Source organism: Anarrhichthys ocellatus, unplaced genomic scaffold (assembly GCF_004355925.1).
Source record: "Anarrhichthys ocellatus isolate YVR2014 unplaced genomic scaffold, GSC_Weel_1.0 scaffold7, whole genome shotgun sequence".
NCBI classification, from domain to species: domain Eukaryota; kingdom Metazoa; phylum Chordata; class Actinopteri; order Perciformes; family Anarhichadidae; genus Anarrhichthys; species Anarrhichthys ocellatus.
The window spans coordinates 2475894-2487877 of NW_022280037.1; the positions used below are offsets into that span (position 1 = coordinate 2475894).

General features: G+C 42.0%; 1 protein-coding gene across 5 annotated transcripts in view; it reads right to left on the bottom strand.

Annotated features, from left to right (window-relative positions):
• LOC116383339 (KATNB1-like protein 1) overlaps window positions 1-9588 on the bottom strand; it is a 32846-nt gene extending 23258 nt beyond the window's left edge. For 4 of the 5 annotated variants that reach the window (XM_031847094.1, XM_031847092.1, XM_031847095.1 and 1 more), the window contains exon 1: window positions 9339-9566. The gene's annotated coding sequence lies outside the window, so the exon portion shown is untranslated. Of the gene's footprint in view, window positions 1-9338 lie in introns of all 5 variants that reach the window. The other variant, XM_031847091.1, reaches the window with a different exon arrangement.
• Window positions 9589-11984: the final 2396 nt, after the last annotated feature.

Genomic DNA, 11984 nt, shown 5'->3' on the forward strand with positions numbered 1-11984 from the left:
GTATGTTTCAGTCTAGCTGCGCCCCGCTTTGGTAGAAATCCCATCATAGGAGAAGTTTAATAATATGACGTCTGTCTTCACTTTTAGGCATCTGGTTATTGCAGGGAAAGAAACAAGTTGATTCTTTAAGCTGCCAGTACAACATGTGGGATGCACATGATGGATCAGACATGAAGAGGAGCAAGCAGGAAGCAACTGCTTTAGGCCGTATTGCGCAGCTAGACTGAAACATACAATATATCTGAAAGAGCTTACTTTCGCCAGACTACAGGAAGTGATGGGAGAAATAAACTGTGTCAGCAGCTCATCTCAACACAGTCCTCTCGTATCCCCTCAGTTTCTAATTTTAGCTAACATGAAACCCGCATGGGGTCAGCTATGGGTTAACATGAAGGTGAGATATTCTTCTTGTGTTTAGTTTAGTACTTCCTGTCTTTGCTCTGTGTGTCCACATAATTTGTCTCCTCTGTGGTATGTAAACTATCATAGACTGAGACAGCTCTTGCCCTTCTCCCCTTCAACAGAAAGTATTTTAAATGACAGAAGTAGTAAACAAAAGCCACACATGTTAATTATTTTGACGTTGAAGAGATATTGTAATTAGGTTTTTCAGAATAGATTTAGTTTGAGTGTAGAATATGGAAAATAACCTTTTGATGTGCATGTGCCCGCATAATTGCATGTGTGACTTTTGACTTGACAAGTGTGTGGGCTCATCAGCACACACTCCAGTCAAGTATACACACGTGGAGTGTCTTTCCAGTCGTGGCTTAGATTCCAGCCATTTCCACGGCTGTGCGGGATCCAAACACCAGTCAGTCAGTCACCCGGTCCTGCATAGAGGCCTTATTCACTCCTTTGTGCTGTGTGACTCAAAGCCCTTTGCACTGCCTCATGTCTCACTCCCACTGTCCTCTGCAGAATTAGGCTTGCCATTTGACCCGCTGCCAACTTGGACAAGCCCGCAGTCGAATGGTCGAATGTGGGCTTGTATACAGCATTTCTACATAGAATAGAATTCCGTTTTATTGTCATATACACATACACATACACAAAATTTGACTTCTGCATTTGACCCATCCCTGTATATAGGGAGCAGTGGGCTGCCAATGACAGGCGCCCAGGGAGCCGGGGGTTCAGTGTCTTGCTCAGGGACACTACGACACGTGACACGTCCCCGTCGACAACCCTCTTAAGCCAGTGAGCCACGGTCGCCCCCCACGGTAGCAACAGTTTGTGGACATATACTCTGAGGCATGCAAAAATGACAAACAGATGGCTGTGGAAGTGAAGTGATTTGCATTTTTCCAAATAAAATGATTGATTGTCCTTTTCTACATATTGATTTCATAGACTTTTAATCAATATTGAGCTAAGTAAGGCCCCAAATCAATGATACAGGCACTACGCTGTCAGCTCTAGTGAGAATCAACACGTGCAGAAAATTCCTTCAAATTGTTCCAACAACGAAAAAAACCCAAAATTTGTCAGATCCAGCCAAAGACTGAGCCCAAGCGGGCGGATCTTCTGCCGGGTGTTAAAGAGGACCAGATGATGGGGCGAAGTGTTTGCAGCCATAGGGTTTCTGATATTTTCTGAAAAGATAGGAACAAAGGAGCAGAGCCGCAGATGTTGAGGCTTGTTCTGCTGCCCTGAGGTCTTATTTGTATTCATCACAATTCAGATTGAGCACTAACTGAAGGTGATTATGCAAGATCGGCTCCACAGTTCTGTCTTTGTCGGTTCCTTTAGTAATAGTTACTGATCTCAGTGGACTTGCCACTGTAGTATGTTTCGAAAAAAGGGGTCTGAAGTGATCCCCCGGACAGAAGAAACCCAGCGTGAGACGAGGTCGAGACGAAATGACCTCAGAATCCAGAGACACGTTCTCTCCTGAGGAAGCTGTAAAAACAGCTTTCCTGTTCCTATATTCATGAGATTTAGAACTCATTTCTATACTTTCTCTCCAGAGCTGTGTGAAATTCAATGTCAGACTAAGCAGTCACTGAAGTCAAATGAATGGGAAAGTTACTCTGGCCAGTGCACAGACGAATGGTGTCATGTAGGACTGGGAGCCAAACACCACAGCTCACACACAGGGAGGGAGCGTACAGTCTCTATATATCACTCAAGAAAAAAGTCCCCTTAAAGATTTATAATAGCCCACATCAGGATAACAGTATCTTGATTATCTGAAACTGTTGTTAATGGAGAACTCAACCATCCAGAGTCGAAAAAAAATTACACGTAATTGATCATTTGTGTTAATGGATCAGCAATTACATTTATAAACAATCATCATTCTCTCAGAGTGTGGCAGAACCCAGACATCATTATTAAATCCATTCTGAGGTCAGATTTCTGTTTAACATCGCTATAATTAAGTAACTTATTAAGTAACTCTCAACACATATTCTTCTGGGCTTAGTTGGTATTGAATCTAAACCCCCAAAAAACAGCTGTTCTCTGATGCTGCTCATCAACATTATCAAAAAATGCAGGGCGTGATTTCATGAAAGTGAATTGATTCACAGTTGTTGGGATCTGACTATACGGCTTCGACATGTGCTGTGGAACAAAGAGAGTCAGGCCTTCCCTTTTGCAAGCAAAGGTTTCATCCTGATTGTAGTTTGAGCACCAAACCACCAGCTCTGAAGAAATTCACATTAGGGTGTGAGTTTCCTCCCCGAAATGCCACACTGCTCTCATTGGACGAGAGCAGGGATGCCGAGGCGGGACCTCCGGTAAGACGATCTTGCTCCCCCAAAAACTATGCATTCCTGAAGTTACCTGAAAGCAGCGCTGCAATCTAATTGGCCGAGAGCCAAGACACCCCAGGACCCCTGTGGTTCAGCCACTGTTCTACAAAACTACCTGCAACCCCCACCTCAATGCTTTTTCCCTTCGACCTCCGTCGAGCTAGGGAGCACACCAACGTTGTTTCCCTTTTCAACCAAATCCTAGGTCTAACAGTTTATATTCGCTGGCCGAATTCACCAAACTGTCTATTTTATCTTTGTTCGTATCCACGAAGCGAACCCCTTTTTAGTCCTGCAGAAGTGAAGACGCAAGACTTCTTCAGAGAGAGAGAGAGAGAGAGAGAACTTCCACTCTCCACCAAGCGCCTCGTTTGCTCCGGTCATGAGGACGCAAACATCCCTGATCCAGACGACAGCGATTCTCTCCCCCCGGGAGAACACCTTCCGCAGCCGCGCTGCCTGAGCCCACGGAAGCTCAGAAGAACCCCCCTCAATCACCACGATTGCATCGTACCGTAAGGCGAAATAGATTCTGGGCAGAGTTAGAGAGAGTTCATTTGTGTTTATTTTATCTTGTTCGTGTGCTTAAAGTACTGTTCATTTTGATAACGTGGTGTATGCTTTATGATCACCGACACTGGCGATCCCTCAAATTGCTAGTGTTGTGTAGAAGTTAGCGTGTATTCCATCCTACTGTGATTCGTGTCGAGACAGCCGCAGTGAGGTCGAAGTTGCTTCTCATCAGTTCAGGAGGTCAGAACCGCCGACTGAGACAAAGAGTCGCGGTTCTTGCTCCCCTGGCTGAGAGAGCAATCTTCCGTACTCCCGCGCGGCGCGAAGGATCTTAATCTTTTGTTTTATTTCATTTTGTTTTGTTCCTTTCCGTTCTCTTTTACTAATCCACACACACACACACATATATAGCTTTGAGCTAATCTAGCTACGTGCTAAACGGCTACCGGCACGTGTAGACGCCAGGTCTCCTGTTGGCTATCTGCCATTTTTGAGTCTCACGCATGAGAGACGTCACTACGTCCCAACTACGTCATACGTCGCTGAGCTCTTCCCTCGCTCCTCCCCCTACGCCCACACACACACACACACACACACCCCCCCCCTCTTTTCGATCGTCTGTTGATTTTAGATAGCGTGCTCATGAATGTATAGTTGTTGTTAGTTTAGATATTAGTTGACTAGATCATTAGTATTAGAACGTAATAAACTGTTATAATTTAAAGAGCAGCTGTCTGTGATTACTTTGTAAATGTGTATTGTGATAATAGCTGATATGTGGTCTGTGCTCGAACTTAAACCTTCACTTTCACTCTGAATGTGTAATAGTACTCAGACTATTGACATTGCGAGTGAACACTAATTATGAGACTTAGTTTTATCGTTTGGTTATTGGTCCCTGTTCGCAGGGTGGTGCCCCGTTATTATTAATAATTGTTACTGACATTAATAATTCTATTGATGTCAAGAATTTAGTTTCTTAGATGCTGATAACCCAAACACGCCCCTTTACATTCCCAACATATTGGTGCCCCTTTTTGAGGCTATGTTATTCCCAACACAGTCACAGGCGTAAACATTCACACAGTAGTTTCCATCATAAAGAACAAGGCTACCCCTTTGGAAGATAATTGCTTCTACTTGAATTGATGGCTGTGTTTACTCTGGGTTAACTCTGCAAAGCTTTCAATTATTAGAGACTACTTCCACACAGACAGAAACAATCTGTTGAAGCCCAGTCATCCTCCAAGTTATGAGTTAATGTTTTGGATCAACGAGTGTCTTTGCTTCAGGCCTACTGTTGAGCTGAAAAACAATGGTGCCCTGTGCTCTGATGCTAAAACATCTTCAGCTTGCCAAAGTCAGCAAAGCTAAATTTTTAATGCTAGACTAGAGGCTCCAAGCAACAATGAATGCGCAATCTAGAGATTGTATCTCCCTTCTCCAAAAGGCAAAACACATTCGGTTCTTTCCACTGTTTTTTACTTTTTCATCAAAAACTGAGGCAATAAACTGCCCACGAATAAGTGGAGGAAGGCCCTCGGGTAGGTCCAACAGCACTCCACCTGGAAAACTAAACAGGTGAAAGGATGGAGAGAGACCCGCCTCTCTCCAGGAATTCAGGCTGTATTTTCCACAAAGCCTTGTGGATAAACATCGAGTAGAATGAGAGTGAGCTGTCAGTAAGCAGTGACAGATCCAGCTCCTCTCCACGGCTATGCCTTCACTATGACTCCTCAAATAAGCAGCACATGGCACGACACCTCCCTTCACAGGAAAAAAAAAAAGGAAGATGAGATGGAGCGAGACAGAGACCTGCCTGTCCTTTTAGCCAGTGGAATGGGAAAACTAAACACCTCGGTTTAAACATTCAATAATGGAATCCACTCATCCGTAATCAACAGCCCAGACAAAAATGGAGACCTCACTTTTGTTTTTATGATTCATTTTAGCTCTATGCAGTAAAATAAAAAAAAAGTGCAAGTATTTGCTCTGAGTTCCAACTCACAGGATAAAACGCCAAAATAACCAATCTGAGGTTAATCCAAATCCTCCATTCCAAGAGTTACTACAGCTGCCTCGTGGATGCTAGCTTTTTAACCATGGCTCAAGGCATGACGATGATGGGCTCTGATTTTGGCGATTCCAGTTAGAAAAATCTAAAGAACTGTTGGATGAATTGCCCTTAAATTTGCTACAGACATTCATGCTACCCAGAGGATGAATCTCACCGATTTTGGTGATCCTTTTTCATCTCCAGTACCACCAACAGCTTGAATTTTTAGTCACTTCTTGACAACTACTTGATAAGATTGCCTTTTCAATTTCATTCATATCCCCCTCGGAATTGTGATAACTTTGATAATCCCTTAATTTTTCCTCCTCTGTCTTAAGTCTGATCTGTCTAATACTTTGCTTTATGATGCAATACCTGCAAAACTAATAAGCCTCAGCTGTTCTCTGTGTTTAGATGCTAATTACCAAATGTCAGCATGGTGTTAAGTGAGTGAACACGGTAAATTTACCTGATAAACATCAACATGTTAGCTTTGTCATTGTGACCACGTTCCCATGCTAGTATTAGCATTTAGCTCAAAGCGGCCGCAGTGCCTACAGTGAGTACGGCCTCACAGAGCAGCTAGCATGGCTGTGGACTCTATAGCCTTGTTTCATTGTGGTAATTGTTACCATAAACGTGATTGAAAGGACCAAAATCTCTGGTGAAAGGGATGGCTGTTTTAATGCTTCCATGTGTTTTGCCTTTACATGTACTTTACTTATGGGACATGAGTGTAATGGTCAATATAAAATGGCATAATGTACAGTTAGGAGGTCTTAAAAGAGTCCGTGAGGCTTTCGCTTCTTAAAAGAGTTTGTTATTTTAAACCCCTGCCTGTCCCTTGCTGATGTAGGTGGCCTCCGAGGGGGGGAAAAAAGCTCTGATCTCGATGATGTACACCTTCAACTGCTTCTATAGGGAAAACAAACTCTTGAAAGGAGGCAGTAAAATTAATTTGCAGCATTGTGCTTTTTGAGGCAGAACACACAGGGTTTGTTTAAACAAAAATCCATTAATTAAACAAAACATGTGAATTACAGTTGGACTTACATGAACAAAAAATCTAATCATAGATTTAATCATTAGAGGCCTTTTTGTCAGCAGTGAACATGTCCATAGAAGGGCAAAGGGGAAGTGATGTCAGAGTGTAGCGATCCGGCAGCTGGTCTCCTGTGGAATCCTGGGCGATATTGGGGATGACGGAGACCAGCTGCTGACTCAGTGACTCATTTTTACCTCAGCAGGGAGAAGGAGGGAAGGAGAGAAGGAAATGGGAGAGCAGCAGCTCTCGCCCAGACAAAGAACAGACACAGCCAGCTCCAGCGGGGAGAGTGGCCAACGCAACACTTCACTATACAATTTTAAGTCTGCTATATCAGTTTGTGCTGTCCTTTTCCTTTGGCACCAAGCTTGGATCATGTTGCAATGCAGTCATTTGATGTATCAACAACATATTATGAAAAAGTCATCGTAAAAGTATTCATCTTTTGGTTATCTCAGTAATTAGTGTGGGATAACTGGAAGCTGGAAACTTGGAAGGAAGGGTTTCGCGTGTAGCCTTTATCTTTGTGGCTAAGTGACAACGCCACAAATAGCTGTTTCCCTTTCTTCCCTCTCTCTCTCTGTCCCTGTTTCACTCTACAAATTATGTGTGCAGGCCTGTGTTGTGTCTGGGTATTGGCATCAGCAATAATTGTATGTTCTGACAGATGAAAATGGATCGGCGGCTCTCAGTCCTAGCTGTTTAGAGTCATGCAAGGGCGTAGGTTTCCTTTCAACATTAGTGGGGACACATATTAAGTGGAGGTCGGGGTGTCCTCCTCCAGGAAAGTATCAAACACCCCATTTCCTACGGTTTGATGAATTTTAAACACTAATTTATGGTGGAAAAGTCTTCATTTATGGAATGGAATATGATAGAGTAAGGCTATAAACCTATAGATCACCTTTTGTCATTTAATGTTATCTCTGCTGAGTCTTCACACATGTAGATATGATTGACTCTTGTGTCTTTTTGGGAGAATAACACCTTTTAAATGTGCAATTGGCACTTTCTGCACATTCAAATCATATACCACATATCTGTATTGTCTGATAAGTTGAAGAAAAAAAATCGACCTGCCCTATTGTCTTCTGTGCGTTGCCTTAGTTTTCTGCACTCTGCTGATATGGTTGTTCCCCCTTCAGACGGTGAATATGTGTGCTGCAGTCTAAGCAATAGGACTAAGGGAAAGGGACCGGGACCGGGTTCAGACGGGATCAGAACCATCGTGATAAGCAGCTGTTCACACCAGAAGCGCATTTCTTTCTGCCAGTCAACAAGCTATTCTTCTCCTCTGCTCCTCTCTCTCTCTCTGTGTGTTTGTGTCTGTTCACACCAAAACGCGTTTGCTCAAATATTGAAAGGGACAATTCTGTCTCCCCATAATATTGGTAGAGGCATGTCCCTACCGTCCATGTGCGAACCTACGCCCTTTAATTCACGGGTTGAAAGAGAGGTGGTACGTACTATTTAAGCAGATGAGAAATTACTTGGATTTAAGCGGAGAAAAGATTAATTTACAAATATTAAAACATTGTTTGAACAAAAATCCGTAGTAGCTCTTATGTAGGCAATAGTACAAAAAAAAAAAAAAAACACCTATAATAGTTATATATTGTAGCTTATGTTTTCCAATACATATCAATATTTTCATATTAATGATCAAATGACTATGTGTGATGTAAAAGGTGTCTCTTGTAGTGGCAAATCCACAGATAATTATAACCTATAACCCACTGTATGCTGCTGTACCCGCCCCATATTGAATCGCAGACATACACAGTTAGCCACTAGCTGGTGAACATGTATCGGAGCATTTAGCTGCTGAAGAGACAGATATTTACCTCAGGAGTTGGTGGAAACCGAAACGGAGCTCAAAGAGAAGGGAATATTGGTCTTATTGTAATCACGTCAGCTGAAACACAACTCCAAAAGAATTTGAACTTTACAAGGTGATAGTAATGTTATGTTTACGTATAGCTTGTTGTTCTGCCCCCAAGCTGCCAAATATGAATTCATGCAACTCCTGACTGGATGATAACAGCAAGTTACTCTGTAATTCTTCTTTTTACGCTATAAGTACATGAAAAAACTACTCAATTATAGTAACAAATGTACTTTTATTCAACTGGTATTGTACCTAAGTTTACCTATGGCTTTTATGAGGTAGTTCCCATTTCCCATTTTAATGAAATCCACTGATACGGCCGCATTGTTGACAGCAGCTAAACCCAATTGAATGCATGAACTCTGGCACGCCTCTCTCACTCGCACACACACACTGTTCAACTCCACAATTGTGTCACAGATCTCTCTCACTTTTAAATCCGGGAAAAGAGCATCTTCTCCTGTAAGATTTCAGATTGGTATCACACAGCTTGAAGATATGATTGTGCATTCCACTCTGATAATGTTTGTCGCAGATGTTTATTTGTGCAGCTCTAAAGTGGCACATCCTCACCGCAGAGCGCCTGGGTGGTGTGTGAGTGTGTGCGTGGGTGTGTTTGAAGATGAATGCAAATGAAATCAGTCTTGACTTTGTGGCCTCTCCGCACTATTTGCCACCCCATAAATAAAGAGACTGTGATTACAGACGCGTCATTTTTGATGAAACTCTTCTCACTCCTACGGGTAGATCTTCCTGAAACACTCTGCCTTAATCATCATTAGACGATACAATTCAATGTCGCTGTGGCTCAGTAGCACATCTCCGGTTGCACGGTGAATATGACTCTGCTTGAGCAACGATCAATCAATGCATTCAGCGAGCAAACATCTCATGACATCACCCCTGACTGCATTGGAAAGAACCTCCTAAGATAAACAAATTTCAGGCTCTCACAGTCTCAGACAAAACAGAACAGACAGAGATGGAACTATTCTTCCAAGAAAAAAAAGGACAAACAAACATAAGCACACATAAGCACAGATAATAGCCAGCTGAAAAGTGGAGCAAAGCACATACCATTTCTGTCTGGGAGTGTGTTTTCCGGAGATGACACAGTAGCCTTGCCCTTATATGGCAGCTGCTGTCCTCGTCCTGTGTCCCGCTGAGAGGAACAGCCACTGTAAAAGTCCCAGAAACAGCATACTTCAATTACATAAGAGACTCGGGCAGTGACTAAGAGTGTATGCTAAAGGGTTAAACCTTCATCCAGGCTGGATTTGTCAATGAAGGTGGCTGGAATGTCTGGTATGGCTGGTGGCACCACCAGCCACACTAAACAGAACAATCTGCTGTTTGTTAATCCAGCACAAGAACAAACAAGCTTTTATTGTTTTCCAAAGTGAGCTTGTGTAACCAAATCAAAGAAAAAGAGACAGAAATGAACATGCAAGACTGCGGGTCCTGACACTGATACCAATGATTATTCTGTGAAGACGTGACGACTTCTCGAAAATAAGTCAAATCAAGGTTTTCTACTCTGCCTGTGAAGTCTGAAGAGGCCCTTTGGATCTTGATTATCTGATGGTGCGTTTACCGAAATCGCCATGAGTCAGAGTTTTTCATAAAATGAACGGCCAGTTTAGATTATGTGTTATTGGTTGATACACACCATTTGGAACAACATCTATAGAGTTACAATGTGATTTGTCATTTTTACGATAAATAATGTAATGTGAAAACCACAAACACGTTGATTCCAAAAATGAAATGTGATGCGGCTACATTTTTTTCACCATAGCTTTTTTCTGCAGGAATTACATTTCTTATCACACATCGGCAACACGTTAGCCGTATTAGTACACAGCCAAAAAAACTGACTCAGATTCCTTGTTGCAGCGCTGAGAAGCATCTGGGAGTCTGTGTTGACAGGTAAACATTGTTGCTATGCAGTGAGGGATTCATCAGATTTAGCTTGTTTACATCGTTTGCTGAACTGTGCTCTCTGAATACCAACTAATACTACATTTGTTATTTGCTGTACATTAGCGAGAAAACCGTTTTTGGAAATAAGATTACATGTACAAAAGAAAGGCCACCACAGGTACAGGTAGTACATTATAGAAAACACTAAAGAACAAAAAGCCTGAGGCACTCCGAAGCCAGTCACCGGCAGATCTTAAGTGATCCAAAATTGAGTTATTTGCAATCTGTCGACATTTGTATATATACTGTAGACACGCAATATGAAATGCTTTCAATGACCAATAGCCAAGGAACATATGGAAAATAAACTTGCCCGGTCAGCATGCTGTGTTTCCAAACAGTATGTTTCAGTAAAAAAATCTTTTTATTGGACAAGTCACTGCAGGAATTTGCTGCAGGAAGTGCAAATGACTGATGGGAAAGTGAGTGCAGCTGGGCTTTTGGCATTATTTTACTAATTACTGGAACTGCGTCTCTTCAAGTCCAGTCAGTTGTACTAAAACCATCGTGCGAGGAATCGCCAAAGTTCATAGTTTTCCTCCGCAGGAGTGTTAACAAGATTGTTATCGTTGGATAAGTGTTAAGAGTAAGAATAACAGTTCATGAGAAACAAATCAGCATGCTTGATGTGATGAATGGACAACCGATGGCCCTGCATCAAATTATATGTGCTACTATTCATCTGAAAACACTATCTAGTTGACTTCAAATGCTAACAAGAAAAAGAGACTTTATCAGATTTCTTTCTAAAGAGGCTATAACCAATATTTTTATATTACAAAATGCAGAATTACACGGCTGCTTGTATGTCAAAGGAGTCGCTTTTGGTGATGAACTCGAAGCGAATTATGACTTTGCAGTTCCCCTCAGTTCTACAGAGTTTAGTGTCTTTAAGCTTATTGTTTTAGTTTTCTCACCTGCAACTTTACTTTTTGGTTGACTCTCACAGCTCTCTTCAGCTTTGTTTCTAGCAGCAGAAAGCAGCCATTTTAGGCAACAAAGCTCTTAAAACCCACTGTACACTATCTGCACAGAGCCAAACAACACAAAAAAGCTAGCAACTAGCTAGTGAAGATATTGTGACATGTCGCAGAGCCAGGTATTTCTCTCAGGAGTTGGTGGAGCTGAAAAAACAGTGAGCGAATATTGGACTTATATTTGCACGGTGTCCAGACACTCAAGACTAATATTTCCTTATCAATAATAACATATGCTGTTGGTACTCAGTGGAAATCTATAGTATAATATGCTTAGATTAGAAGTGGCAATTACAGCCACTCAGTTTGTGGTTTGACATGCAGTTTATCACACTGGAAGCAAATGAGTGTAAATTGATACATATTCATTCTGTAAGTGAAAAACTAAGCAGGTAAAGCTTTCAGTGGGGGATGTGACATTGAACATTAGGTCTGAAGATGGAACTGCTGAACCAGGTTCCCATTTTGGAAGTATATGCAGCAAAATGTTACACCAAGTCAATGCAGAAAATTTCATGATGAAGAAAGAGGCTTTGTAATCCTCTCCAGCCGTGGCTGTTCTTGTTGGCAGCGCATTTCTTCTTGATCCTGGCCGCATTTTGAATAGTCTTCCCCGGGGAAGTTTGAACCCTAGGCCGTGATAAATGAGCGAGAAGTGCTGTAATTCACCGTTACTCTCCAATGGGTCTTTAATTAAAAGACTGTTGGTACTATTTTCATTCAGACAATTTGCATGATAGCTGATGTTGTCAAGACTGTACTT